Here is a 25,627-nt window from a genome sequence, read left to right as displayed (position 1 = left end):
CAGAACCAGAAGTTCCAGAAATTCCAGAACCAGAAGTTCAGACAGAGTGGTGGTAGCAAGGATATGGATATGATCCATCCCTTTTGCCGCAGTTATGAGTACATGGTGCTGGTTATCCAAATCAGATTTAATCCTTATGTCTAGACCACTGTTTCTCAAACAATGGGTGCCAACCTCTAATGAATGCCTCCTTAACTCAATATTGGGGTTATGAAAGATTTGGCAATAGCAAACTTGTTAGCAACAATGTGCAATGATGTGGATTCTGCAGAAAATGCTTCAGATGTACTCCACAAAAAGGAAAACCAACCTGTAAAGCAAGCCCTGTAAATGCTGATTAAGCATGAACATTAAAAAAATGAACAAAAATGAACGGTTACAACCCTTAAAGAAATCTGACATCTCTTCTGAAGACTCAGGGCTTGTCTAAACTAGCAAAAATATTTCACATTATTGCAATTCTGTTGTTAGTTCAATGCCATCTATCCCAACTTTTGCATGTTTCAACTATATGTGCTTAAATTCTAATCTTCTCCCTACTGCAATCTCCCTTGATACCCAGTCTGGGACAGAGGTAAGATATGAATAAAGGGATGGATGGTTACATGGATGGTATATGTGGCCCTTCTAGGTTACATGGAGAATCAATGTGATTTCTGAAACCCTGGCAGTTGTTCATTCCTGCAGTTCCTGAATAGTATTGATTTCAACACACCAGTAGGTAGGATTGAGAAGAAGGATTGAAGTACAAAGATCAAATATTTATGCACAGATGAGAGGAAAAAATAGGTAAGTAGATCTATGCATAAGAGAAGTGTATGCACAATAATCAGCAAGAGACTCTGTATAAGCACAGGACCTTTGCAGACTAAAACGCAAATATGTAATCATTTGAACTCATCCCGAGCAATGATTTATGTCCTTTAAACTCTTTTGGAAGAAGATCAGAATAGCAGATTTCTTATTTCATTACTCTGCTAAAATATTAATCTATGAGATTTGTTTTACTGGGATTTTGGCTAGGAAGGGAGAGTTTATCCCCTCCCCATGTGCTGTAATCTATATGGATATCAGAATCCCACACACTTGGCATGTAAAAGAAAAACAAAGCTAGTGTTGCTAGCCTCAAATGTGGCAACCTGTAATTACTCCCTATAAAAATGATCATGCTCATCTCAAACTCATCAAGACCTCCTCAGGAAGGTCATTCCAACAATGTTTCTTCATGAAGAAGTTCATTACTATATTGTTGTCACTTCAAGTGAATGTAAGCAAACATATAGGCCATCACAGATAACACATTCATATTGAATCTCAACTCATTAGCCACGCAAAATCAGATTACATGAATACCATTGAGAAATCCAAGAAGGTGGCATATGTTGAATACTTTCCCAAATGACCTAAACGTATCTCTTATAATAAATGTACTTTTTGATATAGTGCATCCATAAAAATGATAATACCCAGAAGTGTATTAATTTTTTGCAGCATACAGCTTTACACAAATGAAATTTTAATTGCTACATCTCTCTATTCCTCTTTAAAAACACAAAGCAACTATAAGGATTTCAGTTGACATACACCATTAGTGAAAGCTAGGTAAAATATGCTGTCTGTGTCTGCATGCTAATTGCCTATGGCCAATATAAATTCAATACTTGCATAATCTGAAAAGAAAAAAGTACTAACGCAACACAATTTAAAGTATGAACACAATGCTAACACCAGGCTATTTATTATATTATCTCAGTGGGACTTTCAAGTATGTGGATTGGGGGGGGGGGGATAAAAGTGAAGTGAAGAAGAAAATGAGAGGAGTCAGTATGCACCTAATTGCATTAAATAATGCTCAAGGAATTCTAATCACCTGCGAGCCACATATAGCCATAGTCAAGATATCCCACTATATCAGACCAACACCTAAAACAGTTCACATGTACATAATTCAGTATAAGAATATTTATTTTGGGGGAAGGGTAAAAGGAAGCCTCTTAATTTTTGTCAAAGCAAATAAAATGCATAGATAGATAGATATAGGTCTTCATGTTAAATGGGAAAAAATATTCTGAACAAGAACAATTCTGGTTTTTAAAAAAGCACCATAAGGAGTTACAAGTCCTTCTCACTCCTGCTTATGTCTTTCGAACTTTACTTATCTGATCTGTTTAGCTCCGTCCACCAAAAAGTATTGTTGGGTTTGAGCTCAAGGAAATAAATTCCAATAAAACTTCTAAATTTCTTTAACTCTTCTTCATTTTTTGAAAACAAGTTTTATCAATTGACCATTTATCCAAACCAAGAGTAAAAAAAAATAGCATAACTCCAACACACACATAAACCAAACAGTCTATGAGATATAATAGGACTAAACATTTTAAAAGAAAACAGAGATTTTGATTTCATCCTTTCTCATCTTTGGTATTACTGTAATACAAAAGACACCCCCTCCCATATAAAATAAACCATCAATTTTCAAAAGCCCGCAATTATCTTTCCCCCCCTTTCTATCATGTAAATTGCAGAAATTTTCAACTCTTTCAGAAAATTATCAATTGATTTCTCTCTATATAAATCATTGTATATTCTTATGTACAGTCTTGAAATTTTAGTCAAATAATCAACCCCAAAATGTGGGCCTATGTCAGTACTATGCTTTAACTATAATGAAATAAGGAACCATTCCATTCTCTGATTAGGGTGGCAAAAGGCAAAATCTTACTCCATTCCAGTAGAACCTAAATCAAGAAACAACCTTGTCTACTCTTTCTGCCACACTGCTGCTTCTGGAATGTTTGAAAGTATAATTGGGGAAAATGGCAGGTGTCATGGGGTAGCTTCCCCCCTGAGGCAGTATGTGTTCTCTCCCTTCTCTGCAGAATGACCCACAGCTCATATCAACATTCATACTTTTGGCCTCAAAACCTGCCCTTGTCTTATACATGAGATCAACTTGTACATGGGTATATACAGTAGTCAATTTCTTCATCTATTCTATGCCAAATACTTTCAATACCTTTATATGTTCTTTGAAGTGAATGCATGCAGTCCTTGAGATGGCAGTGCAATGAAAGCTCTCAAATTGTTAAGTAAAAGTCAGTGTGGTGTATCATTTGGGAAGCTGGGCTATTTGGGAAATGCGTTTTAAATTCCTTAATGTAAGTATGAATGGCCTTAGGTTACCAGTTACTTCATCTCAAATGCCCTAATCAGATGGAGCGTTTTCCCAGTCATAGGACATTTTATCTCAATTTCAAAGACGAAGAGGCATGGAGCGCATCACATAACATTTGTCTACTTCTGGCTGTCATCCATTGCCCTTCGTCCTTGAAATGGAGATGAAACATGCTGAAAGGAGGGATCTCAGACCATGGGCGAGTAATTGTGTTCTGAGCTTCCCGGCACACACAAGAACCATAACTAATGTCATAAAAATGTGTGATGGGATCTGACAGATTTGCCCATGTTGAATCATTTCAGTGATATGGATACCAATATCTGTAAATGCTTAAGTGCAATTATATACACTGGATATACAATGAAACAGCAAAATTAAGGTGTGATTTTGAATAGGTGTATGTGTGTATGGAGGATTGAATCTGTGGATACAAAATGCATGGATATGGAGGATCAATTGTATAGGAATATATGTTTTCTTTTGCAGTTTAATTATTCATATTTTTTATGTTAGGACAAAATAGTCAAGGATTGAAATCTGTGCAAAAGGATGTAGATGGATACCCAGAAGTAAGAAAAGAGGGGAAACAGTGATACTTAAGAGGGACCCAACTTGCAGGGTTTTTTTTAGTTATGAGCCATCACCAGTTAGGTTTTTTAATTTTAGATACAAGTTCTAATGCTTCCCTCACTGGGGAAACACTTGGGATGGTCTCCCTCCTTCCCAAGATGGTGGTGGTAGTCCCTCCTTTTCCTGCTTCTGTCTGAGGAAATGTTGTGGGTGGGATAATGTCTCCTCCTCAGGGAGCTGTTCCCTCTCCCTCCATCTCTCTCATTCTCTCTGTGAGGGTGGGTGGGACAATGGGAAACACTTGGATGGTCTCCCTCCTTCCCAAGATGGTGGTGGTAGTCCCTCCTTTTCCTGCTTCTGTCTGAGGAAATGTTGTGGGTGGGATAATGTCTCCTCCTCAGGGAGATGTTCCCTCTCCCTCCATCTCTCTCATTCTCTCTGTGAGGGTGCGTGGGACAATGGGAATAGAGGCAGCAGTGACAGGTGATGCTGATGCTGATCCCTGTGCCCATGCCCCATCCACTACCATGGCATCTGCCAATTCCTCATGTACAGCCAACATGTCACCTGCCAATCCCAACGGCACCTGCAGCCTTGGGGCCACATTGAGCCTGGCACTGAGATTGCTGCTGTGGGAGGCAGTGGGAGAGAGGGATCCATGGCTCAATACTATGGGCGGTGGCTACTGTCAGTCCTCCACATTTGCTGAGGATGGGACATCTGTGAAGGAGACAAACTGAGTAAAAAAAGCTATATTTTAAAAATTGGTGTGATTTTGGAGGTGGGAGACTGGAGATGGAATAGATTACTGGTAATAGCTTTTAAATTAATTTTTAAAGGGAAATTTGATTTGACATATGAGCAAATTAAGTTATGAGCTTGGTCACAGAATGAATTAAACTCTTATGTCAAGGTATTACTGTAGTGAAAAATATATCTAATATGTCCTACATGAAGGAATACTGCAAGGGGGGAGAGGGAAGAGTAACTATAAAAACAGAAATGGAGAGCAGTCTGTATTTCTACCTATCTCACAAGATGGTTAAGAGTCTGAAATTAGGAGAAAGAAAACCATGTAAGCCACCTTGAGCTCATGGGAGGAAAGGTGCAAAATAATTCATAAATAAAAAAGTGCCAGTGTTGCTTTTCCTATGCTAGTAAAACAATGTTTTCCAAGCTAATTTAATCTTTGGAAACATGAAACTGTGTGCTGTATAGGCCTTTCCTTTTTAACCAACTTCTCAGCTACTCCGATGACAAATAGGTAGCATGGTTCAGTCTGATTGTTCTTCCTACATGGTTCTGAAGTCCAGATGTTACCATAGCAATGGAAAGAAGCCAAAGGGAAGCATCTCCTTTTTTTGGTACATGCAGAAGGCTTAGTCACAGCAGGACTGTGCTGTTAGAAAAGCCTGCTATGTTGAATTCCTGGTTTACCGTGCATCCCTAGATACATCTTGTGCTTGAACTTTAGTCATATGATTGCCGCAATCTTAATATTGAGCCATTTAATTGTATGCATGATACGGGAGCCTGTGGTATTTTAAAGATAGGCTTATACAAAAATCCCACAAGCTTAGGAAAACCGTTTGAATCATCAAGCTATAACTGTTTAAACCAAAAGGGGTTAATGGGCAGAGTGATAACTAAATGGTTCACCACCTGGTTTATTAGCATTTAAAAAGAAACAATACATTTAAGATATGGAGATAATATTATGGGCCCTAATATAGATTACTAATCACAATCTCTTCCAAATATGAATCTGGAGAACTTTAACAAAAATATATACAACTTTCCAGCTGTTTCCAAATCTGCTAAATCAATGCAATGAATTTTGTAATCCTTCCACCAGATGGGGAAAATGCTCACATTTCCAAACGTGTTAATGGAATTTAGATAGAATGATGCTCCAAACCATACGCTAGGAGAAATGAAATGTGTATACAGATTTTTAACCGCATTGCAAGAGTCAACATCTGTCATAATATACTCAAATGAAAAACAAAAAAGGAGATCCCCATCACACCTCATATCCCTATATGGAGGGTTAGCACAAATATGAAAAGGTGCAATTTCATATACAAATCAGAATTAATGAGTATAGGCATAATCCAAGGGCACTTAAACTCTTTGATTTCAATGAGGCACATAGAAATCAATGAAGCTTGGTTTGTAAGCTGGATCATGTTCACACCCTATCATTTCATAGAATCATAGAATCATAGAATCAAAAAGTTGGAAGAGACCTCATGGGCCATCCAGTCCAACCCCCTGCCAAGAAGCAGGAATATTGCATTCAAATCACCCCTGACAAATGGCCATCCAGCCTCTGCTTAAAAGCTTCCAAAGAAGGAGCCTCCACCACACTCCGGGGCAGAGAGTTCCACTGCTGAACGGCTCTCACAGTCAGGAAGTTCTTCCTAATGTTCAGATGGAATCTCCTCTCTTGTAGTTTGAAGCCATTGTTCCGCGTCCTAGTCTCCAAGGAAGCAGAAAACAAGCTTGCTCCCTCCTCCCTGTGGCTTCCTCTCACATATTTATACATGGTTATCATATCTCCTCTCAGCCTTCTCTTCTTCAGGCTAAACATGCCCAGTTCCCTAAGCCGCTCCTCATAGGGCTTGTTCTCCAGACCCTTGATCATTTTAGTCGCCCTCCTCTGGACACATTCCAGCTTGTCAATATCTCTCTTGAATTGTGGTGCCCAGAATTGGACACAATATTCCAGATGTGGTCTAACCAAAGCAGAATAGAGGGGTAGCATTACTTCCTTAGATCTAGACACTATGCTCCTATTGATGCAGGCCAAAATCCCATTGGCTTTTTTTGCCGCCACATCACATTGTTGGCTCATGTTTAACTTGTTGTCCACGAGGACTCCAAGATCTTTTTCACACGTACTGCTCTTGAGCCAGGCGTCCCCCATTCTGTATCTTTGCATTTTATTGTTTCTGCCAAAGTGGAGTATCTTGCATTTGTCACTGTTGAACTTCATTTTGTTAGTTTTGGCCCATCTCTCTAATCTGTCAAATCATTTTGAATCCTGCTCCTGTCCTCTGGAGTATTGGCTATCCCTCCCAATTTGGTGTCATCTGCAAACTTGATGATCCTGCCTTCTGACCCTTCATCTAAGTCATTAATAAAGATGTTGAACAGGACCGGGCCCAGGATGGAACCCTGCGGCACTCCGCTCGTCACTTCTTTCCAGGATGAAGAGGAAGCATTGGTGAGCACCCTCTGGGTTCGTCCATTTAACCAATTACTGATCCACCTCACCGTAGTTTTGCCTAGCTCACATTGGACTAGTTTGCTTGCCAGAAGATCATGGGGGACCTTGTCGAAGGCCTTACTGAAATCCACGGCATTCCCCGCATCTACCCAGCTTGTAACTCTATCGAAAAAAGAGATCAGATTAGTCTGGCATGACTTGTTTTTGATAAATCCATGTTGACTATTAGCGATGACTGCATTTGTTTCTAAGTGTTTGCAGACTGCTTCCTTAACAATCTTTTCCAGAATCTTGCCCGGTATCGACGTGAGGCTGACCGGACGGTAGTTGTTTGGGTCATCCTTTTTTTCCCTTCTTGAAGATTGGGACCACATTGGCCCTCCTCCAATCTGCTGGAACTTCTCCCGTTCTCCAAGAACTCCAAGAATTTCATCAGATTCTGCTTATTCCATCTGACATGATTTGAGAACACATTAAATAAAGTATCCATCTGGATAGCAATGGCTGAAAGATATCAGTTTATTCAGATTTCAAATCTCAGTTATGAAAGAGGAAAGTCTACTGGAAGAATATCCAGGGGATTAAATATCTAGCAATTAAATTTCTCTATATTCTCTTTCTTATATGTTCCTTTGATGGGTAAAACAAACAATCCTTGATAGAAAAGAAGTGTGGTGAATCTTAAAGAAAGACTAGGGGCAATTCTACATGGTTACAACACCCTAGGACTTATCTGAAGTGCCAAGCTCTGGATCAACCCTTCAGAAGCTTCTTACTATCAGCTTCTAGGCCAGCGTTTCTCAACGTGGGGGTCAGGACCCTGATGGCATCATGACGGGTTTTTAGAGGGGTCGCCAAAAATAATCAGAAAACATATTTTTCTGATGGTCTTAAGAACTCCTTTGGCAGAGAAGGCTGAAGATCTTTCCACCTGTCCTTTTCTTCCTTTTTGGAAAGAGATGGCAAATACTCCCACCAAAAGCCCTCCTCCGCTGTAATTGGACAGCATCTCAGCTGGCCTCTCAGCCAAGAGGAGGGCTGTTTCTGAGACTTCAAGCAGGGAGTGGAGAGCAAATGTGCTTGGCACATGGCAGCGTGGTGCACATGTGTGAGCGAGGCAGAGCTTGTGAGGCTGGGGGGGGGGGTTCTGTGTGGGAAGTTTGGCCCAATTCTATTGTTGTTGGGGTTCAAGGGGCTCTTTGATTGTAGGTGAACTATAAATACCAGCAACTACAACTACAAGGTATATTGTCCCCAAACTCCACCAGTGTTCATATTTGGGCATATTGAGTATTCGTGCCCAGTTTAGTCCAGATCTATCACTGTTTGAGTCCACAGTGCTCTCTGGATGTAGGTGAATTACAACTCCAAAACTCAAGGTCAGTGCTCACCAAAATCGTCCAGTGTTTTCTGTTGGTCATGGGAGTTCTGTGTGTCAAGTTTGGTTCAATTCCATTGTTGGTGGGGTTCAGAATGCTCTTTGACTGTAAGTTGACTATAAATCCCAGAAACTACAACTCCAAAATAACAAAATAACCCCCCCCCCCCAACCCCACCAGTATTCAGATTTAGGCAACCTGGCCATTTGTGCCAAATTTGGTCGTGAATGAAAATACATCCTGCATATCAGATATTTACATTACGATTCATAGCAGTAGCAAAATTACAGTTGTGAAGTAGCAATGAAAATAATTTTATGGTTGGGGTCACCACAACATGAGGAACTGTATTAAGGGGTTGCAGCATTAGGAAGGCTGAGAAACACTGCCCTAGGCCATTGCAGGGAATCCCAGCTGTCCAGCAGCACCAGTTCAATATCACTGGATGGTTGCCCTTACTTTCCCCTGTCCATTTGTCCTGCTGCTGTGACCTCCCAGCCTAAAAATGGCTGGTGGTCTTCCCTTGACTAAGACACTCTGGTAGGTGAAAAATCTTTCTGAAGGAGTAGTTTCCATACTTGCTTCCAACAATTTCTCATACTGATTGGAATGTCTGGGAGCTGAAGTCCAAAACACCTGGAGGACAAAAGCTTGTGAAGTTTCACTCTGAATATTATTATTTTTTTTAGTTTGTTGCTGAACTAGTTCCAGACTGAAATATCAACTGATGGTTTTGGAGAGTTTTGAGGAAAGAGAGAAAAGTTGTAGACATCTAGCACAAATACTTACTTGATTTAGTACAGTTTGTGTTAGTCCTCTACCTATTTTAGTTATAAGGTACAAATAGAGCCTGGGGCAATAGGGGCCTCCAACAAAATATTGCAGTTATAGTGCCTTCTGCCCTGGATTGCTTTCATTGGCCATATTCTACACAATTCATTTAATTTCCCTTGATGCAAGGACAAGATCAACAAATATCATACATGTCCACTCCCACCAAATTAAAGCCATCTTCACTTGTCTATATGAGCACTTTTATTATTGATATATTTAGAGTGTTCTTTTTTTACTTGAATTATGGACAGATTCATATCTGGCAAGATCATGGTAGCTGCCTTTTTTCTTGTCTAGTCCTTTCATAACCATTGCATTTTCTCTGGTGCAGCTTCCTCCCAATGAAGGCACAGTGATGAATTTTTGCTCAATGAGCATCTCCTCAGAGCACAAGGATGCCTTCATATCAATGGGGACAATTTCTTTGTGCACATAAAGACTCAATTTTGGTTGTTTGGCTGTCTTTCTTAAGCAAATATAATTTTCTGTTATGAAAAAAAACACATGATGATTAAGATTCTTCTGCCTTTTATCTGTTCCAATTTAGATTCAAAGAAGTTAATAAAATCAGTCTACTCTGGTTCATTTAGCCCTGGGTAATGGCATATATGTACCATGAACATAATGTGTATGACTCTAGAGTCCAATAATAGCCTTAATGGCTCTCATGGACCAGTTTAACTTGTTAGTCACCCTGAAAAGTGCTCTTCCTTCCATGAGTCCCCAAGCTTGTTCCTAAGTGAGGGAAGAGAGTGCTGCTACTCAGATAGCACCTGGAATTATGCACGCTTTTCTAAATAAATTCACTTTGTGTTGATCAATCAAGATTTGAGGTGTGCAGAACAGAATAGAAAATACAGATAAAATTATAGTGTTAAATTATCTTATATAAGGAAGCAAATAAGTCTGATTATGCTGAGAACTAGAGATGCCAGTGAAGTTCAATTAATCTAGGCTCAGATAATGGACTTTAGGTACTTATTCAGCTTTCCTGAAAAAAAGAACAAGTATTATGAATTCCAAATTCTTTTCAAACTTAATATTCCTTGCTATCTTACCAGTCATCATTAATCCCCAAAAGAACCTCTATCTTCCAGTTAAGGATCTTCCCAGGAAACTTTTTTCTCTCTGTGTTATCAAAAAATTGTTTTACTTAACATGTTTTATTTAAGATAAATGTATTTATTATTTTTCTTATTTCTTGTATTTCAAGATTGTTTTGCTGTTTTGTTTTAATGAATGGTGTAAGGTGCTTTGAGTTCCACATGGATGAAAAGTGAGATATAAATTAGGTATGCAAATAAGTAAACAACAGAAAGAGTATCTACAAAGAGGGAAAGACATCCACTCCATCCTCATCCACAATGGAGAGTCAGGTTAAAGGCCGAAACTGCTTAGAGGAATAATATATAACAACCCGAACAATATATTTACCATATCCCATCTTCTATTGTACTCATGACTTGTCAGAGACTGCTGCTGAAAAAAAATCAGCTTTTAAGAAACTTATCTGAAATCCTCCAATCCCTCCAAATGATTCCTATAGTATTTTTAAAGTGAAACAAAATGAAAACAAAGTGAAAACATCACCCAAAAAGTGATGATATTATCTATCATACACACACTATCATTAAGCTCAAAACAGCATAATAGAGGTATCACAATTACTTGTATAGGCAGTAGGGATGTGCAAAACTTTGTTTTTATTTAGCAAGTTGTATCTAGTTCACAAGTTTTGAACATAAAAACAGATATTAAGAAACAGGGAGTGCCCACACAGAAAATTAAGAATCAAAACTCACCCAATGCTTTTTCCTTTGAATTCTATAATGATTGAAAGTAAGCTTCATTTTCAGCATGAGTGAGGAGAAAGTGAAAAGATGCCATTCCTCTTTAAATTAATGGCCTCTCACCATGAGGAGAGAAAAGCAGCAAGGCAGAGCAAAGATGAGTGAGCTGGAAAAGAAACAGAGAGCACAGGATTCTAGGAAATGTAGTTTGGAAAGCTGAGGAGCCCCATGGCAGAGAATTCACAAGCCCCCGCAAACACATGCCCATGCTCTTTTTCTTAGCAAAATTGTAAAAAAAGGGAATGAAAGATATTAAACTAAGAAAAATAAACGAAGTTGCCAAAGGAAAAGATTGGAATTGAGTCCAAAAGCAAGCAAAGCAATCCTAAGAGCAGCAAAGGCATAACAGAAAACGGAGCTAGCTAGCATGTGAGCAGCTTTGTCCTTCTGATTGGCTCAGGCAGGCACAGAGCTTTAAGCCTCCCAGGGAAACCAGTACTGGCATGTGGGTGCTTCTCTATGCTCCACAAGTAGCCAACATGGTCTGTTGCGACTGGAAAAAATGGTGGTGGCAGCTGCCCAAAACAACTGAAACAGTACTATTGGACAATATGGCTCAAAGTCAAGCAATATGGAAGTTTTAATGCAAACCAGCCAGTTTTCCAAGTATATTCCCTAATATTTTGAATATTTGAATACCTGCTAGTGACTTTCTACCACTGTGCTATAGAGAGTGGCCTAACCTACTGCATCTGCACATGTTTTGGTAACTGCACAGTGACAAATAGGAAGGCACTCCAAAAAGTCACCAATACTGCATAGAGAATCATTAGTTGATCTTTTCCCTTTCTGGAAGAACTTTATAAGCCCCACAGCCTTAAGAAAGCTCAGAACATTCTTAAGGGCCCATCTTATCCAGCATATTTTTTTTAATATTACCATCTGCTGGATGATACAAGATGACAAAGACAAGAACAAACAGACTGAGAGCTGTAACTAAATTGAACTCCATAGTTTTGCACTGATGTGGCATTAGGGGATGTGTGGCAGTGGTTAGAGTGTGGAGGGATGAGTGCGTTTTTTTTGTGATGTGTGCTGGGAAAAGCATTTAATTTCATTGTACAATGTACAATGATAATAAAGTTATTCTAATATTTCCTCCTTAATTTGAGCTGAGATTTACTGGCAGCTCTTCCAGAACTCTTCAGCCTATACACTGATTTTCCAAAAGATGGCATTGAGTCAGATTCAAAAACTCCCCCCCCCCTTCTCCAAAATAGCCTCATAATTTGAAGAAAGCAAAACATTCAGCAACAGAAACAAGAGTGTGCCAATGCATTCCAGCTTGAAATGTGTCCAATATATGAGCTGTGATTATACCAGAGTCCAGTCATTAAAGTAGAAATGGGGAAGGGAGGTGATTAATGTAAGTACAAGTCTTTGAAGCCTTCCTGCCTAATGAGGAAGATCTAAAAGAACTGCCTCTGCTGGCACTTCAATGAAGATTTATGAGCCTTTGAAAGGGAAACAATGCATGACAATTTCTGAAATGTTTCCCAAAGATCAAAACAATTGGAAGCAACACCTTCAAGGTGCTAGTTTTCTCCAGTCAGGTTTTAAGGGGCCACTATATCTCTTCTCTACTTATAAATATTAAAATTAGTTGGATTCAAGACAAGGTGAGATACTATAGCTTTTTAAAACAATGAACCCCAAAATCTGGAATATCCTCCAAACCTGTGCCAAAGTTTTTGCAATTATTTTTTCAGCAAAACCCTACATTTTGCAGAACCCCTTAAGTTACAACAATTTGGTGTTCCTAATAGAGACCCCCCCCCCCAAACCAAGCATTGCCCAATTTACTCAAAATCTATGTAAAATCTTGTAATTGTTTTACAATTTTTGCATAAAACTCCCATATTTTGCACTGACATAAAAACAAAGTAATGTCTCGAGCCAAGGTTCCCAGTGAAGCACAAAATGCCATTTTTTTCCAATTTGCTCCATGCCTGTGCCAATGTTTTTCAATTAGTTTGCAACAAAATCCCCAAATTTTGAAACATCCCCTTAACTGAGATCCTAGAAATTTGGGGTTTGGAATAAACATCCAAAAAGCACATTATGATTGGCTTAAGAAGTATACCAGTGTTTGCAATGAAAATGACATTGTTTTGTAACATTCCAACCACCCCTTTGAAAGTGAATGAGAAAAACCTGTCTTAATCCCACCAGTTTTGATCCACTTTGCAATCATTTGTAGTATTTTTTTTTCAAGAAAAACAAACATCAAGCATATTGAGTTAGCTGCTTAATTTCTCAAGAGAAGGTCAGTATAAACCACCACAAGATATGTTTTGAGGGTTGCTAATCAATAACAGGACGACATCCTTGATTTAATATTGCACTGTACCTGTTAAGAAGCATGACTGTAATAATGCTGTGTTTAGTTACTGGGATCACTAAGGTCATTGCATAGAGAATAATTAGAACAACTTAGGAAGTTGGGCATACTTAGCTTGGAGAAGATTGAAAGATGAATGACAAACATACACTTGTAATAATTTAACGGATATATTATATAACATAGAGTGAGTTTGTTTTCAGCTGCTTTAGACACTGGAACATGAGTCAGTGGAATCAAAGAATGAAAAAGGGATTCCACCTGAACATTGAAAAGAATTTCCCAAGTTTGAGAAATAAAACTGCTGATATCATAAGACCCTTATAGAAATGTATGGCATAACCCTATCTGAAATGAGCATACTGTTCTGCTCAACACCTCTCCAAAGAAGATTCTGCTGGGTAAAGTCATGGAGGATGGGTTTGTCCACAAACATTAGTCAAGATGGTAATATATCATGTCCAGTACCAGAGGCAATATACCTTTGTGCATCACTTGCTGGTGAGAACAAGATGAAAGCAATTTCATTTGTGTCCTGTTAGTAAACTTCTGTTACACTGGTTAGCTGCAAAATGTTAGACAAGATAATCTGTGCATCTGTTTCCCCCCTTGTTAGTATAAAACATCCATGCTAATGGTCTACATCAGGGGTCCTCAAACTAAGGCCCGGGGGCCGAATGTGGCCCTCCAAGGTCATTTACTCGGCCCTCACTTAGGGTCAACCTAAGTCTGTAACGACTTGAAAGCACACAACAACAACAATCCTATCTCATCAGCCAAAAGCAGACCCACACTTCCCACTGAAATACTAATAAATTTATTAAAATTGTTCTTCATTTTAATTATTGTATTGTTTTTAAGTGGTTTTTGCACTACAAATAAGATATGTGCAGTGTGCATAGGAATTCATTCATGTTTTGTTTTTGTTTTCAAATTATAATCCGGCCCTCCAACAGTTTGAGGGACTGTAACCTCTGTTTAAAAAGTTTAAGGACCCCTGGTCTACATGGTCAAAATAAAGTGGATTAATTGCACATCAGTTGTTGGGAGTACACACAAAACATGCCTGGATTTAGAGTAGAATCACTGTATCCAGCTCATAATGCAGTGAACACTGGATTTTTCCCAAAACTTCAGAGGTATGGACAGCTGGATTGGGCATCCCAAGTCTGTTTTTTTTTTTTTTTTGTGATTCTTCCATGATAATTCAAAATGTAGGTATTCAAATCAGTGGGAAATTATCAAGGCACATTCAACCCTCCCCGTGCTGCTTTTGGCAGAGGAGAGTTATTTTTTAGTGAGGAAAAATAAAACTCTATTCTGGTATTAAACTAACCTAGACCAGAATAATATCATGCAATATTGTCCCGCACACCCTTTAGGGACTAGACTGATCTGTTTTTTTGGGAATCTCCCGAATTTGGGAGGGCAGATATCTGTTTTTGCCAAAAGATTATTTTAGAGTGCCAAAAAAAAAGTCATTTTCTATTCAGCCCATTGTTGGGGGGGGGGGTTCCCAGGCTCCCCTTCCCATCATTTTAATCATTTGAGCTGTTTCTACTCTAGAGGCACTGCAAGCAGGTTTGCACACTTTCTCTCACGGGCCTGCACCATGTCACACACTCTTTCCAAAGCATTTAAAGGAGGCTTCTTAAAGCTGTCTACTTTAGAGGAGAAACTCTGTAGGCAGGTGTGTAGGATGGTGGAGGATGGAGGCTTAAAAGCTGTTTCTACTCTAGAGCTGAAGTGCTTCAGGCAGGGGTGCACACTGTAAGGAGGTTTCTTACCTGTTTCTACTATAGAGGAGAGGTGCTGCAGGCAGGCATGGATGCTTTAAGGAGGCTTTAAAACTGCTACTCTAGAGGAGGCAGGCATGCGTGCTTTAAGGAGGCTTTAAAGCTGTCTCTACTGCAGAGGAGAAGTTCCACAGGCAGCTGTGCTTGCTTTAGGGAGGCTTCTTACCAGTTTCTACTCTAGAGGAGAGATGTTGCAGGCAGGTGCACACACCTTAAGAAGGCTTTAAAGTTGTTGCTACTCTAGAGATGCTGCATGCAGGCACACATGCTCTCCCTGTACTATGCCACACCCTCTCCATGGCATTTTAAGGAGGCTTCCCCACTTCCTGGTAAGGAAGACCGATGATGCCCTGGAGCTATCCTCCCTGGGCTTAAACTGTGATGCCAAAAAGCAGAGGAGGAGCTGAGATCAGCTCCCACTTGTTTTCGTTGTGGGCAGGATTTTATGCAGGAAGGACCCTAACTGTTGCATGCTCCCAGAGGTACCGAAGGAAAACAGATTAGTGCACAAGTCTATTACAGACATGGTGGGGAAAATTTGACTTGTGTAGGATGGTGGAGGATTAAGCCTTACAAGTTTAGCAGCCTAACCTTTGAAGTTATTTACCTCTTTGTACCATTTAAACCTTTCCTACATTCCCTTCTGTCCTCTTATCAGTTATGCTCTTAGGAATTTGTCTTAATAGAAACTGCTTCTATGCTGATTGATCAGGCTAACACTGTTAATACAGAACAAAAAAATGTTAAATATTAGAGAGATCAAGGAATTCTGCCTAACATATAAATGCACAGTACAATCTTCTTCTGCCCACATCCTGCACAAAAGATGGCAAAATTGAGACTTTGTATTCTCATATGTTTTGGAATGATAGCAATAGCTGACACTGATTTTGACTAGATCATATCTTGTCAACGGGGAGAGGGGTGATCAGGAAAGGTCAGTTACACAGTTTTGTGGTGCTGTTAATGCAAAGCTTACCCTACACAACTGTTGCAGGCATTTTCATTAGGTAACTAACCTATCCTTGACAAAAGGCCCAGCCAAGATTCCAGAAAACTTTTACACAAGCTTTTATTCAGCTGAAGTGGACAATGTTGGTTCACTTGCTGGGTTAGCAAGCTACTCGATGTGGATCATGCCTCCAAAGTTTAAAGTTTGAAATGCAAAATGAGGAGTGAGCAGGAACCACAGGAGAAGAAGCAGGAAGGCTGCAAAGTGTGGGGCCCTTTGATGGGGCCTCCGGAGTGAGGTGAGTGCCACCAAGGAGTCCCAGGCTGAACGTGGTGACCATGGCTTCAAGCAAGGGGCCTCTCCTGAGCTTGATTCAACCAGATGGGAGGCAGCTGACTTAGGTAATGAAGAGAGAAAGCAAAAGTTCTTAAGGCATATGGGTGCTGGAAAGAAAGATCATACTTGGCACCTTGTTATTTGGAGACCACAAATCAACTTCTCATTTTAGAACAGCAAAGCATGGACAGCACCATGTCAGGAAGGAACCAGCGGCATTGTGGACTTGGTTTCAGTGAGCTGGATGAAGATAAAGAAGATAAAGAAGAACAAGAGGATACAAGAGACTCCCTGGAGCCAGAAACCTCAAAGGACTCAGAAAGTGACTCTGACTCTGAGCAAGAAGAAGGAACTTCAGAGCTGCTGCTGCCGCCACCTCCACCACCATCTCCCGAAAAGCACAGAAATGCAGAAGACCAAGAAAGATGTGAAAAGCAACTATAAAATGATGTGTTGTTAAATCCAATGGGAAATATCAACTAATCAAATTAGCCTTTGAGCAAAGTAAGCCTTGCGGTTACAGTGCAAAGTATTGGATTGCTTACAGCACAGACCTTTCTATTATGGTTTTTATAAGGCCCTTTTAGAGAAAGAGTAGCACTTGCATTCCCAATGCCATGCCACTATTTTTATCAGCATGACCGTATCCATTTGTTTTGTAAAATCTAAAAATAAAATTGGGTGGGAGGTGAACTTAGTTCTCAACCTACTTTGACATTATTCTTCTGTCTACCTATTCCATGATCACTACTGAACCTTTCTAAGCTTGTTATAATGATTTCTTGATGTCCTTAATGTGGTTTAATTTTTAAAACTAGCATCCTGTTCAGATTTTGAATGATATTAAAGAGTGTGAAATGCAAAATATTCCCAAAAAAATACTGTAAGATTGCAGGATATGTCCACAGATAAAAAAAATCAATGCACGCGCCAGTCCCAATATATGCAGTGGTATAGTAAAACGATGGTCCTTGCATAAAATGACAAAATCAAACTTTTTTGGAGAGGGAGAGAGGGAGGGAGAGCTATATAGAGAAATATAGAAATAGATATCAAGCCACACACCACAGATGGGAAGGAAGGATAAAGAAGGCCCACTGTAATTGATTTGAGTGTAAAAAAATATAAAAGTTTGTCACAGGTTTGAAACAAATCAGATAATCTTGGTTTGAGAAATGTTTATTAAATAGCTCATTTTGTTCATGTTTTTCACTTCTGTAACGGTAGGCAATTTGGCTAGTCATGAGGCATTCAGCAGCTTTGGAAGGGTCATGATTTCCCCCTCTTATCGTGTCTCACTTTTCTAAATAAAATAAAATCTAGTGCACATTGTATAGCAATGGGTTCTTTCCGTTCACACCAGAAGCTTCTGCTCATTGTACAGATAAACAGTCAACTGCTGCATTTCTATGGTTGCATCTAATTGCAGCTCATTAATTGCCACAGTGACACAGAGACAGTCTTAGCATGATCTTCTCTTTATCTTCTTCTGCCCTGGGGCTGCATAATTGAGAACTGGTGAGAAGGGAAATGTGAAGGTTAGTAAATCATTAGCTGTTCATGTTTGAAGGAGCTTCAGGTATTTCTGCTTGAAGAAGAAAAAGACCTGCTTTTTTCCAAGGCTTTTCCTGTTTTAAGATGTAGGCTCAGTTAGTTTTAATTATTTAGCAATCTCCACACTCACAGAGATCCTGATCTTTCACATATTTTTGGGCTTAGCTCTGGCTTTGAAAAAAGATGCAGTAGAAATCCTTTGTCACATTAAGTTCTGTGAGAATGCAATGGATCATAAGTTACAAAGCCTCACTCAAGCCAATTCTTTGTTGTGAAACATCAGAAGGTATCCAACAGAGTGAAAGGATTTTCCACTGTCCTAATAGATTTTTCTAAATTATAGATATATCTGGGATGTGTGCGTTCTCTTTGGTCTTTAAGAAGAATATGGTAATTAGAGTCCTGTTCTATGTACCTCTATGTATGAACTCAGGACTCTTACTACAGGAATCCAAAGTTTCTATCCAGTGATGTCATTCTTCTAATGTAAGTTTACTAGCACTTGCAAATACACTCATTTTACTTTGATTCGCTTTTAATAAGGGCTTGCAAAGCCACTCTTCAAATCTTTCAAGTTTCATTCAGACGTTGTGTTGCTCAGTTTTTACTCAAGGACTACTAAGTATCTTGACATGCAGAATTGACAAGCAAGAAATGGTTATTAACATTTGTTCCAGCTAAATACCAAAGGAAAGTCTTGCTTTCACTTTACTTGGGAGCTATCTATATGGGCCACTAATGGCAATACTGATCCAGAGTGGGGTACCCTAGATCAGCATCACCTTGGTCTGCACTGCAAGCCATCAAGCTGCTCCAGTAGCTGGATATATTAGATAGAAATAGCATAGCATTTCAAATCATGAAATAAAATACTATTTGATGAATATGTGGTTGATTAATAGCATCTGGTTAACGACTGTGAATGGTGTGATGCAATACCTAAGGGAATGTGGCAATGGCTGAGGACCCTTTCAGACAGGCTCTATATCTCAAGAGCTGATCCCAGGCTTTCTGTTTATTATAGATTATCTGGCAGTGGGGACTCATATAATCCAGTTTAAAGCAGAAAGCCTGGAATCAGATCCTGGGATATAGGACCTGTCTGGAAGGGCTCTGAGTCACTATGTGAAGTGAGGTCTATTACAAAGGGGTTACATCAGCCAGTGTCTTTTACTGATGACCTATCAGCAAGTGATGACATAAGGAAGAAGAAAGAATCCATCTTTTTCTTTCCCGTGTGACTTAGTGTGACTATCTGCCTGTTGTATGTGACTATCTGGTAACTCTGATTGTTTCCAAGTGCAAGGAAAATGGATCTGTGCATACTTTTGTACATTTGTATATATTAAAGCCTCCAAATATTTTGGGTGAAAACCTGAATCCATGAGTTTACTAATAAACTGAGTAGATGAAGTCAGATGCTGATGGGTGGACTCTGCTGATAGACAGGTTGAAGCACATGTTCTTTCTGTGAAAGGACTCTGCTGTATTTTGCTCGCTTCTGAGATAATTGCTATCCAGTTTGCAGTGGTTGGGGAGATCATGATTTGGAAACTGTAACGGAATGGGCCTACCATGGCAGGCTAGTATGTATGAAAATTTCTAGGCCCTGGGAGAAAAAGTCCCAATCCAAGCTAATGGAGAAGGGAACAGCCCAGTCTGTATATAGTAGTGATGCCTGATTAGTGGGGGAGTTAGAGAGTGCTGTCTAGCTACAGAATATAGGGGCGCCAGTGAGAGCGGTAATCTGGGCAACTGAGAGATGTCTGAGGAGGAGAAGAGAGGTGTTTGGTGGTCAGAGGGAAAAACCTCTGTGAGAAGGGGGAAGTTAAAAATAGCCTCCGGGGAGAAGTGCTACATTTTTAGAGACTCTCTAAGGGACAGAGTGCTTATATATTAGGAGCATCTGGAAGGGAGGACTGAGGGGTTTTGAAAAGATCGGTTAGTTCACCTGTGAGTGAACATAGTTCTGCAGAAGACAAGTTAAGGAACCATTTTCTTTTAAGGAAACAGTTTGATAATCTTTCAAAACCACTACGTGTCTGAACCTCTCCTAATATCTGAGAAGTCTTCTTGCTCTAGTCCAAATAAACTTCACAAATCTGTTTATACTTCACCACAAGTATTAAGTGTGTCTTTCTGTGCCTCAATATAAGGGGGGTCTATCTGAATAATAGCCATCACTCTTTAAGCTAAAGTTTCACTCCATTTTTGAGTGGCTCTGTGAACCAACTCCAGTGGTCAGTGGGACAGGAAAGAGTGAATGACCAATAAATTTAGATTGGTTGTAGCAAAGTTATATCGTCATGTAATTAGCAGTCAGCGGGTGAGTTCAACCATTGTAGCAACAATAAATTACTTCACATACCAGCAGATCCCATGACAGGGTAGTGTCCACAGGGCTCAGTGGTATCAGAATTGTTTGTAACATGGAACAAGGTTGCATTCATGTGACCTGTGCAGATGTGCCCTCAGTAACCTGCTTCTCTGTAAAATATACATATTATCCACATCTGTGAATTATTTGATGCAGGCAATATCTTTAAAGAGCCTACATCCTAAGATATGTGTTTTAACATCTTGTTTAAGCTAAATAATAGGGAAACCTTTCCAGACCTCCCTTGTAACAAAGGATACATGTCATCCCTAAAAAGAACAAGATTTTACTCCCCCAAATAAGTCCATTATCATAATGGATACCTGACAACACTATACAGACCAGCCAGCATGGTCAACTGTGTTGGTCTAGGAACCATTCTTTTGGCCTCTGGAACTATCTGGATTCCACATTCCCTCTAGAAAAGCGTTTGAGAAATGGCTAGAAGTATTTCTAGGTTTGGAAAAGTTGAATTATGTGGTTGGACATTGCAGTCTATTCAGAACGTTGATATCATTCTTGGAGGCTTCTATAGGTTTGATCTTACTTTCTTGGGGGGGGGGGGCGGAGGGGCGAGAATAAGAGCAGGCCAAGGGATCTAGAGGAGTTGATTACTATTAGAACACCCTTGGGAAGTTTACTGCCCAATGATTTACAGAGCATTGTTGCTTGTGCTGGTCATTGTTGGGAAGTAGCTGCTTGTGAACATTAGCTGAAATATGACCAAGCACAATAGAAAGATTATGGCTCAATTTACACTGATCACTGAGATTGGTGTGGAGATGACCTATGGGCATCTACAAAACACACACCGGGGTCTGATTCATGCCAAGAGAGGTATTTGACACAGGTGTAACCCAGGTTAAAAAACACGGGAAAGCCCAAATCCCACACCAGAATTCAGACTTTCCTCTGTTTTTTGACAGTGCAGACACCCACCACTTTGTGGAATCCTACATTGCAGGGAGTTGGACTGGATGGCCCTTGTGGTCTCCTCCAACTTTATGAACTCTATTATTCTATGAACAGCAATTTGAATTCAGGCTGCCCAGGGATATGAGATGTCTGTCCGCACCTACCATTCCTCACCCTGTGGCTCTCATATGGCTACGATGACAACAGGGGACCTACCACATGGTTGGCAGCCTCTCTTTCTTATTGCAAAGTAGCTTGAGAGGAGAGATGGGGGACTCACTGTTATTGTAGCAGGAAGCTGGACAGTGTGTACATCCTCCCACTGCCAAGGCACCTTGGTGTGCAACTGTTAGGCCACATTTTCAGCACCAATTCTGACCCACATTATGGATCAGTGTAGAATTGTACAGACCCAGTGTAGAATTCTGAGTCGGTACAAGATCAGTGGTTCCTTTAGAGTCTCTAAAGAAACAGCTGACTGAAACTTTCTGTCCTCAGATACCCTGAAGAGGGTTTTCTTCTTCTGTCTTTCTATTAATGGTAGAGAAGCTTGAGTCATGGGCTCATTTCAGTTCCCTGTGGGAAAGAAGAGGCTTTTTAGTTCCTCTCAAATGTGTTGTCCCAACTGTAAACAATGCTTCCATATTGCTTTTAGCAGTCCGAAGGCCATGATGTTGGCTGATTTGTTAACATGAGAGAGAGGAAGTGGGAAGTCTTCTCCCCATTCCAGGAAACCAGATTGGGTAACTTTTAGCAGTAGTACTAATTGGAGTGAATAGAGAAATTCAACAAAGGGAGATCAGGGAGCTGTCTAGATTGCACAGCTATGGGCTATTCAACCCTATTCTCGTAAAACACTAACAGTTTGTGTAATTTTTTCTGCATGGATACAATCTTCATGCTATCTATCACTACTGTTTTGGGATAATCTCCCAGGGAATACGTGTCTTGCTTTTAGAAAGGAATATCAAGCCTACTTACTCTGCTAGAGTTTTGGTTAATGAAATTATATACCACCTAATTATGCCTGATACTGTTGTTTGCATTTTTTGTGCTGTTGCTTTTAAAAAATGCATTATGTTATATTTATAATCTGATTTATCTTTTTTGAAGCACACGGAGAAACAGGATTTTTTAGAAGTGGCAATTTCTTTAACCCCACAGCTTCCCTTAAGGCACAATAGCAATAGTGACAGTAGGAGGAAATAGATGCCACCCCTGTATTTTAGGGTTATTTTTTTCTTTTAAGTATCAGTGGAAGGGCATGAAAAACCTTGACTAAAATATGAATACAATGAATAACTATTTCCTTAAAATTGTTGTGTGGAAATGTCAAAATGCTACAGTGAGTTATAGTGCACAGGAGATAAATGCTAGTTGGATCTGCAAAAATATACCCTTACAAACATAATAGAAGAAAGGCAGGCAGGTATATACATTTTACAGCTATACACAAAGTTCCTTTGGTGCTGAAGGTATGCTGATAGCTCATTCTGTCCACATTGTTCCCATCTGTAACACCAGCTTGCTCAGTCTTCCCTTAGGACAGTGGGTGTTTTAATAATAGAATTTCAAGACCTTCACACCATCAAGAATTCAGTTAAAATAAAAAAGACAAAAATATGTTGGTATGATTCCCAATGGAAACAAAAACATTCTCCTATTTTTATTTTCTTCCATTCAGCTTCATAGCAGTCAAATAAGTCCCTGGATAATGACAACATGTACATAGTGCTTGTCAGGCACTAATAGCATGCCTCAAAAATTTAACATGCAAAATGTGCTTTTTATCTTTAACAAGGCATAAACATGCCTTGCCCAGTTATCTTAGATGTTTTATGGCCTCCTTGAAAACAAGGAGACTTGCATTGTCCCTTAATATGAAAACCCTGCTATATTTGTGTCCATTTCCTTCAAGTCTATGAGCTAAGAGTACCTTTTATTCCTTGTCTACATGTTTCTGTTGTTGTTGTTGTTATCTGATACACAACAAGATTAGTACACAGCAAACAAGATAACTAAACTGGCTTTTGTATTTGATCACATGTCCCAAGTGTCTAGGATTGTGTGATGTCCTAGACACTTGGGACATGTGATCAAATACAAAATGCATACAGATCCAAGTAGGGTGACCTTTTGCGGCCGACAGATGGTAGTTTTGTCAGTGCCAATTGTTTTTAAGTGTAGACCAAGGTCTTTAGGCACTGCACCTAGCGTGCTGATCACCACTGGGACCACCTTTACTGGCTTGTGCCAGAGTCTTTGCAGTTCTATCTTTAAATCCTCATATCGTGTAAGCTTTCCCAGTTGCTTCTTATCAATTCTGCTGTCACCTGGGATTGCAACATCGAAGATCCATATAATTGTGGGGTCAGGATTATTGTGCTTTAAAGCTCTGTCCGTTTGAATTAGGAAGTCCCAGAGTAGTTTGACGTGTTCATTTTGTGCAACTTTTTCAGGCTTGTGATCCCACCAGTTGGTTGGTGTCATTGAGACTTTCTGGTGCCGAGCACTACATTCTGGGAAATGTAGTTTAGGGTGGGACCTTTAACATTCTCTGCCATATGGGGCATTGCCTTACCAAACACATTTCCCTGAATGCTGTGTTCTCAGTCTCCTGCCCAGCTCTGCTAGTCCCATCCCCAACTACCTTTCCTTATGGTAACCAGGCCAAAAAAACAAAAAAACAAAAACCAGCCTTGCTTTGAAAAACAAAAAAACACTTAATGTCATCTTGGCTTTACCAAAATTCTGAATGCTTATACTGAAAATTATATTGACCTTGGGAAGCATCTGAATGTTACAGAATCGTAACAAAAATGATTGCTGAGTGTTTTGATTCTTAACCCCCCCCCCCACTTTTCCTGCATGTTTCTAATATCAATTTGTAAGCTCAAATTTAACACATTTGATATGATTTATGAGGAGTAACAATATTTTTGCACACTTCTAGTAGACTCATATAATCCAGTTCAAAGCAGATAATGTGGATTGTCTGTTTTCATAATCTGGATTATCTGGTGGTGTAGAACAGACCTAAAAATGGATCTACACTGCTATATAATCCAGATTATCAAAGCAGATAATCCAGATTGTCTGCTTTAAATTAAATTATATGAGTCTACATTGCAATACAATCTACTTCAGAGCACATGATCTGGATTTTATATGGCATTGTAGATCCTGCCTGAGGCCCCTTCTACACTGCCGTATGAAGTACAGATTATCTGATTTGATAATATGGATTATATAGCAGTGTAGAAGGGACCATCAACCATTCATATTTTATTGTTGCAATGGATTGGTCTTTTATTTCCTATCTGCCTTGCGGCATCTGAACTTGTTTGTAAAAACTACAGGATCCCCAATAAGCAAGCATCCTAGAATAGTTGACTGTCATCAATGCTCTTTAAGTTGATAGTAAACACATTTGTTACCAATAGCAAACAAAGTGAAAGTTGTTCACTTTGCACCCTTTGTAAAAGGGTGACATTGTACATTCTGCATTATTCCCTGTACTTGAAGAGCTTTTAAAGAGACTGCAATGATAATTGCAAATGAGTTGAAAAGGCCATTTCAACAACCATCCCCAGACAGCAGGACATTTTATGCAGAGAGAAAACGAGGCAAAATGCAACATCTGGACAGTTTTTCCTGGGCTTATATAGAGACAATACATTTCAAGAATGAAATGAGCCATTTCAAAATACTATCTAGAAAATTGTGCAAATAAGCTTAAAATAAGTGTGCTTGATGTAGGAAGATGCTCATGTTTTAAGAGTACATGGAGATTCTTACAGCACCAAACATTGGTTCATCAAAGTCTTCTTGATTCAGTATGACTGAATATGGAGGTGGTTTATCAGTCATCGTCTTCTCACTAGAATTTTCAGTTTTCTCACTACAAAAATGGACTTCATTTTTCCCCTGGCTTGAGAGACACACACAGAGAGAGGCATAATCATGTTACCCTGCCCTCGAGGGCTGTTTAATAGGAGGAGCAATCACTGCAGAAGTGCCAGCAGTAACAGCAGATAGTTTAGTAACAGCTGCCTATTTTTTGTAGTTCCCTTCAGGATGTCCGTTTGAACTCTGCAGTTTAGCCAGCTTGTCATGTTTGTCCCCAGCATGTCTCACAGGTCCTAGTTTAGTTAAAATGTTTGTTGCTTTCAGCAAGTAATGTCCATCTCTTCATTGCCTCAGTTGGATTGGTAGCTTGCTGCTATATTTAAATAATTGGTGGCAACGTCTGGGACCTGTGAGAGATTTATGCTGAGAATACACCATGAAATGTAGGTTTTCCAATTGATTAG

At 39.6% G+C, this 25,627-nt stretch overlaps 1 pseudogene; it reads left to right on the top strand.

Annotated features, from left to right (window-relative positions):
* The window catches only part of LOC132773468 (small acidic protein-like), a 61,922-nt pseudogene extending 44,994 nt beyond the window's left edge, over window positions 1-16,928 (top strand).
* The last annotated feature ends 8,699 nt before the right edge of the window (window positions 16,929-25,627 follow it).

This window comes from Anolis sagrei, chromosome 4 (genome assembly GCF_037176765.1).
Source record: "Anolis sagrei isolate rAnoSag1 chromosome 4, rAnoSag1.mat, whole genome shotgun sequence".
NCBI lineage: Eukaryota > Metazoa > Chordata > Lepidosauria > Squamata > Dactyloidae > Anolis > Anolis sagrei.
Note: the sequence above shows the minus strand (reverse complement) of the source record. Positions and strands in the feature narration are given on the sequence as shown.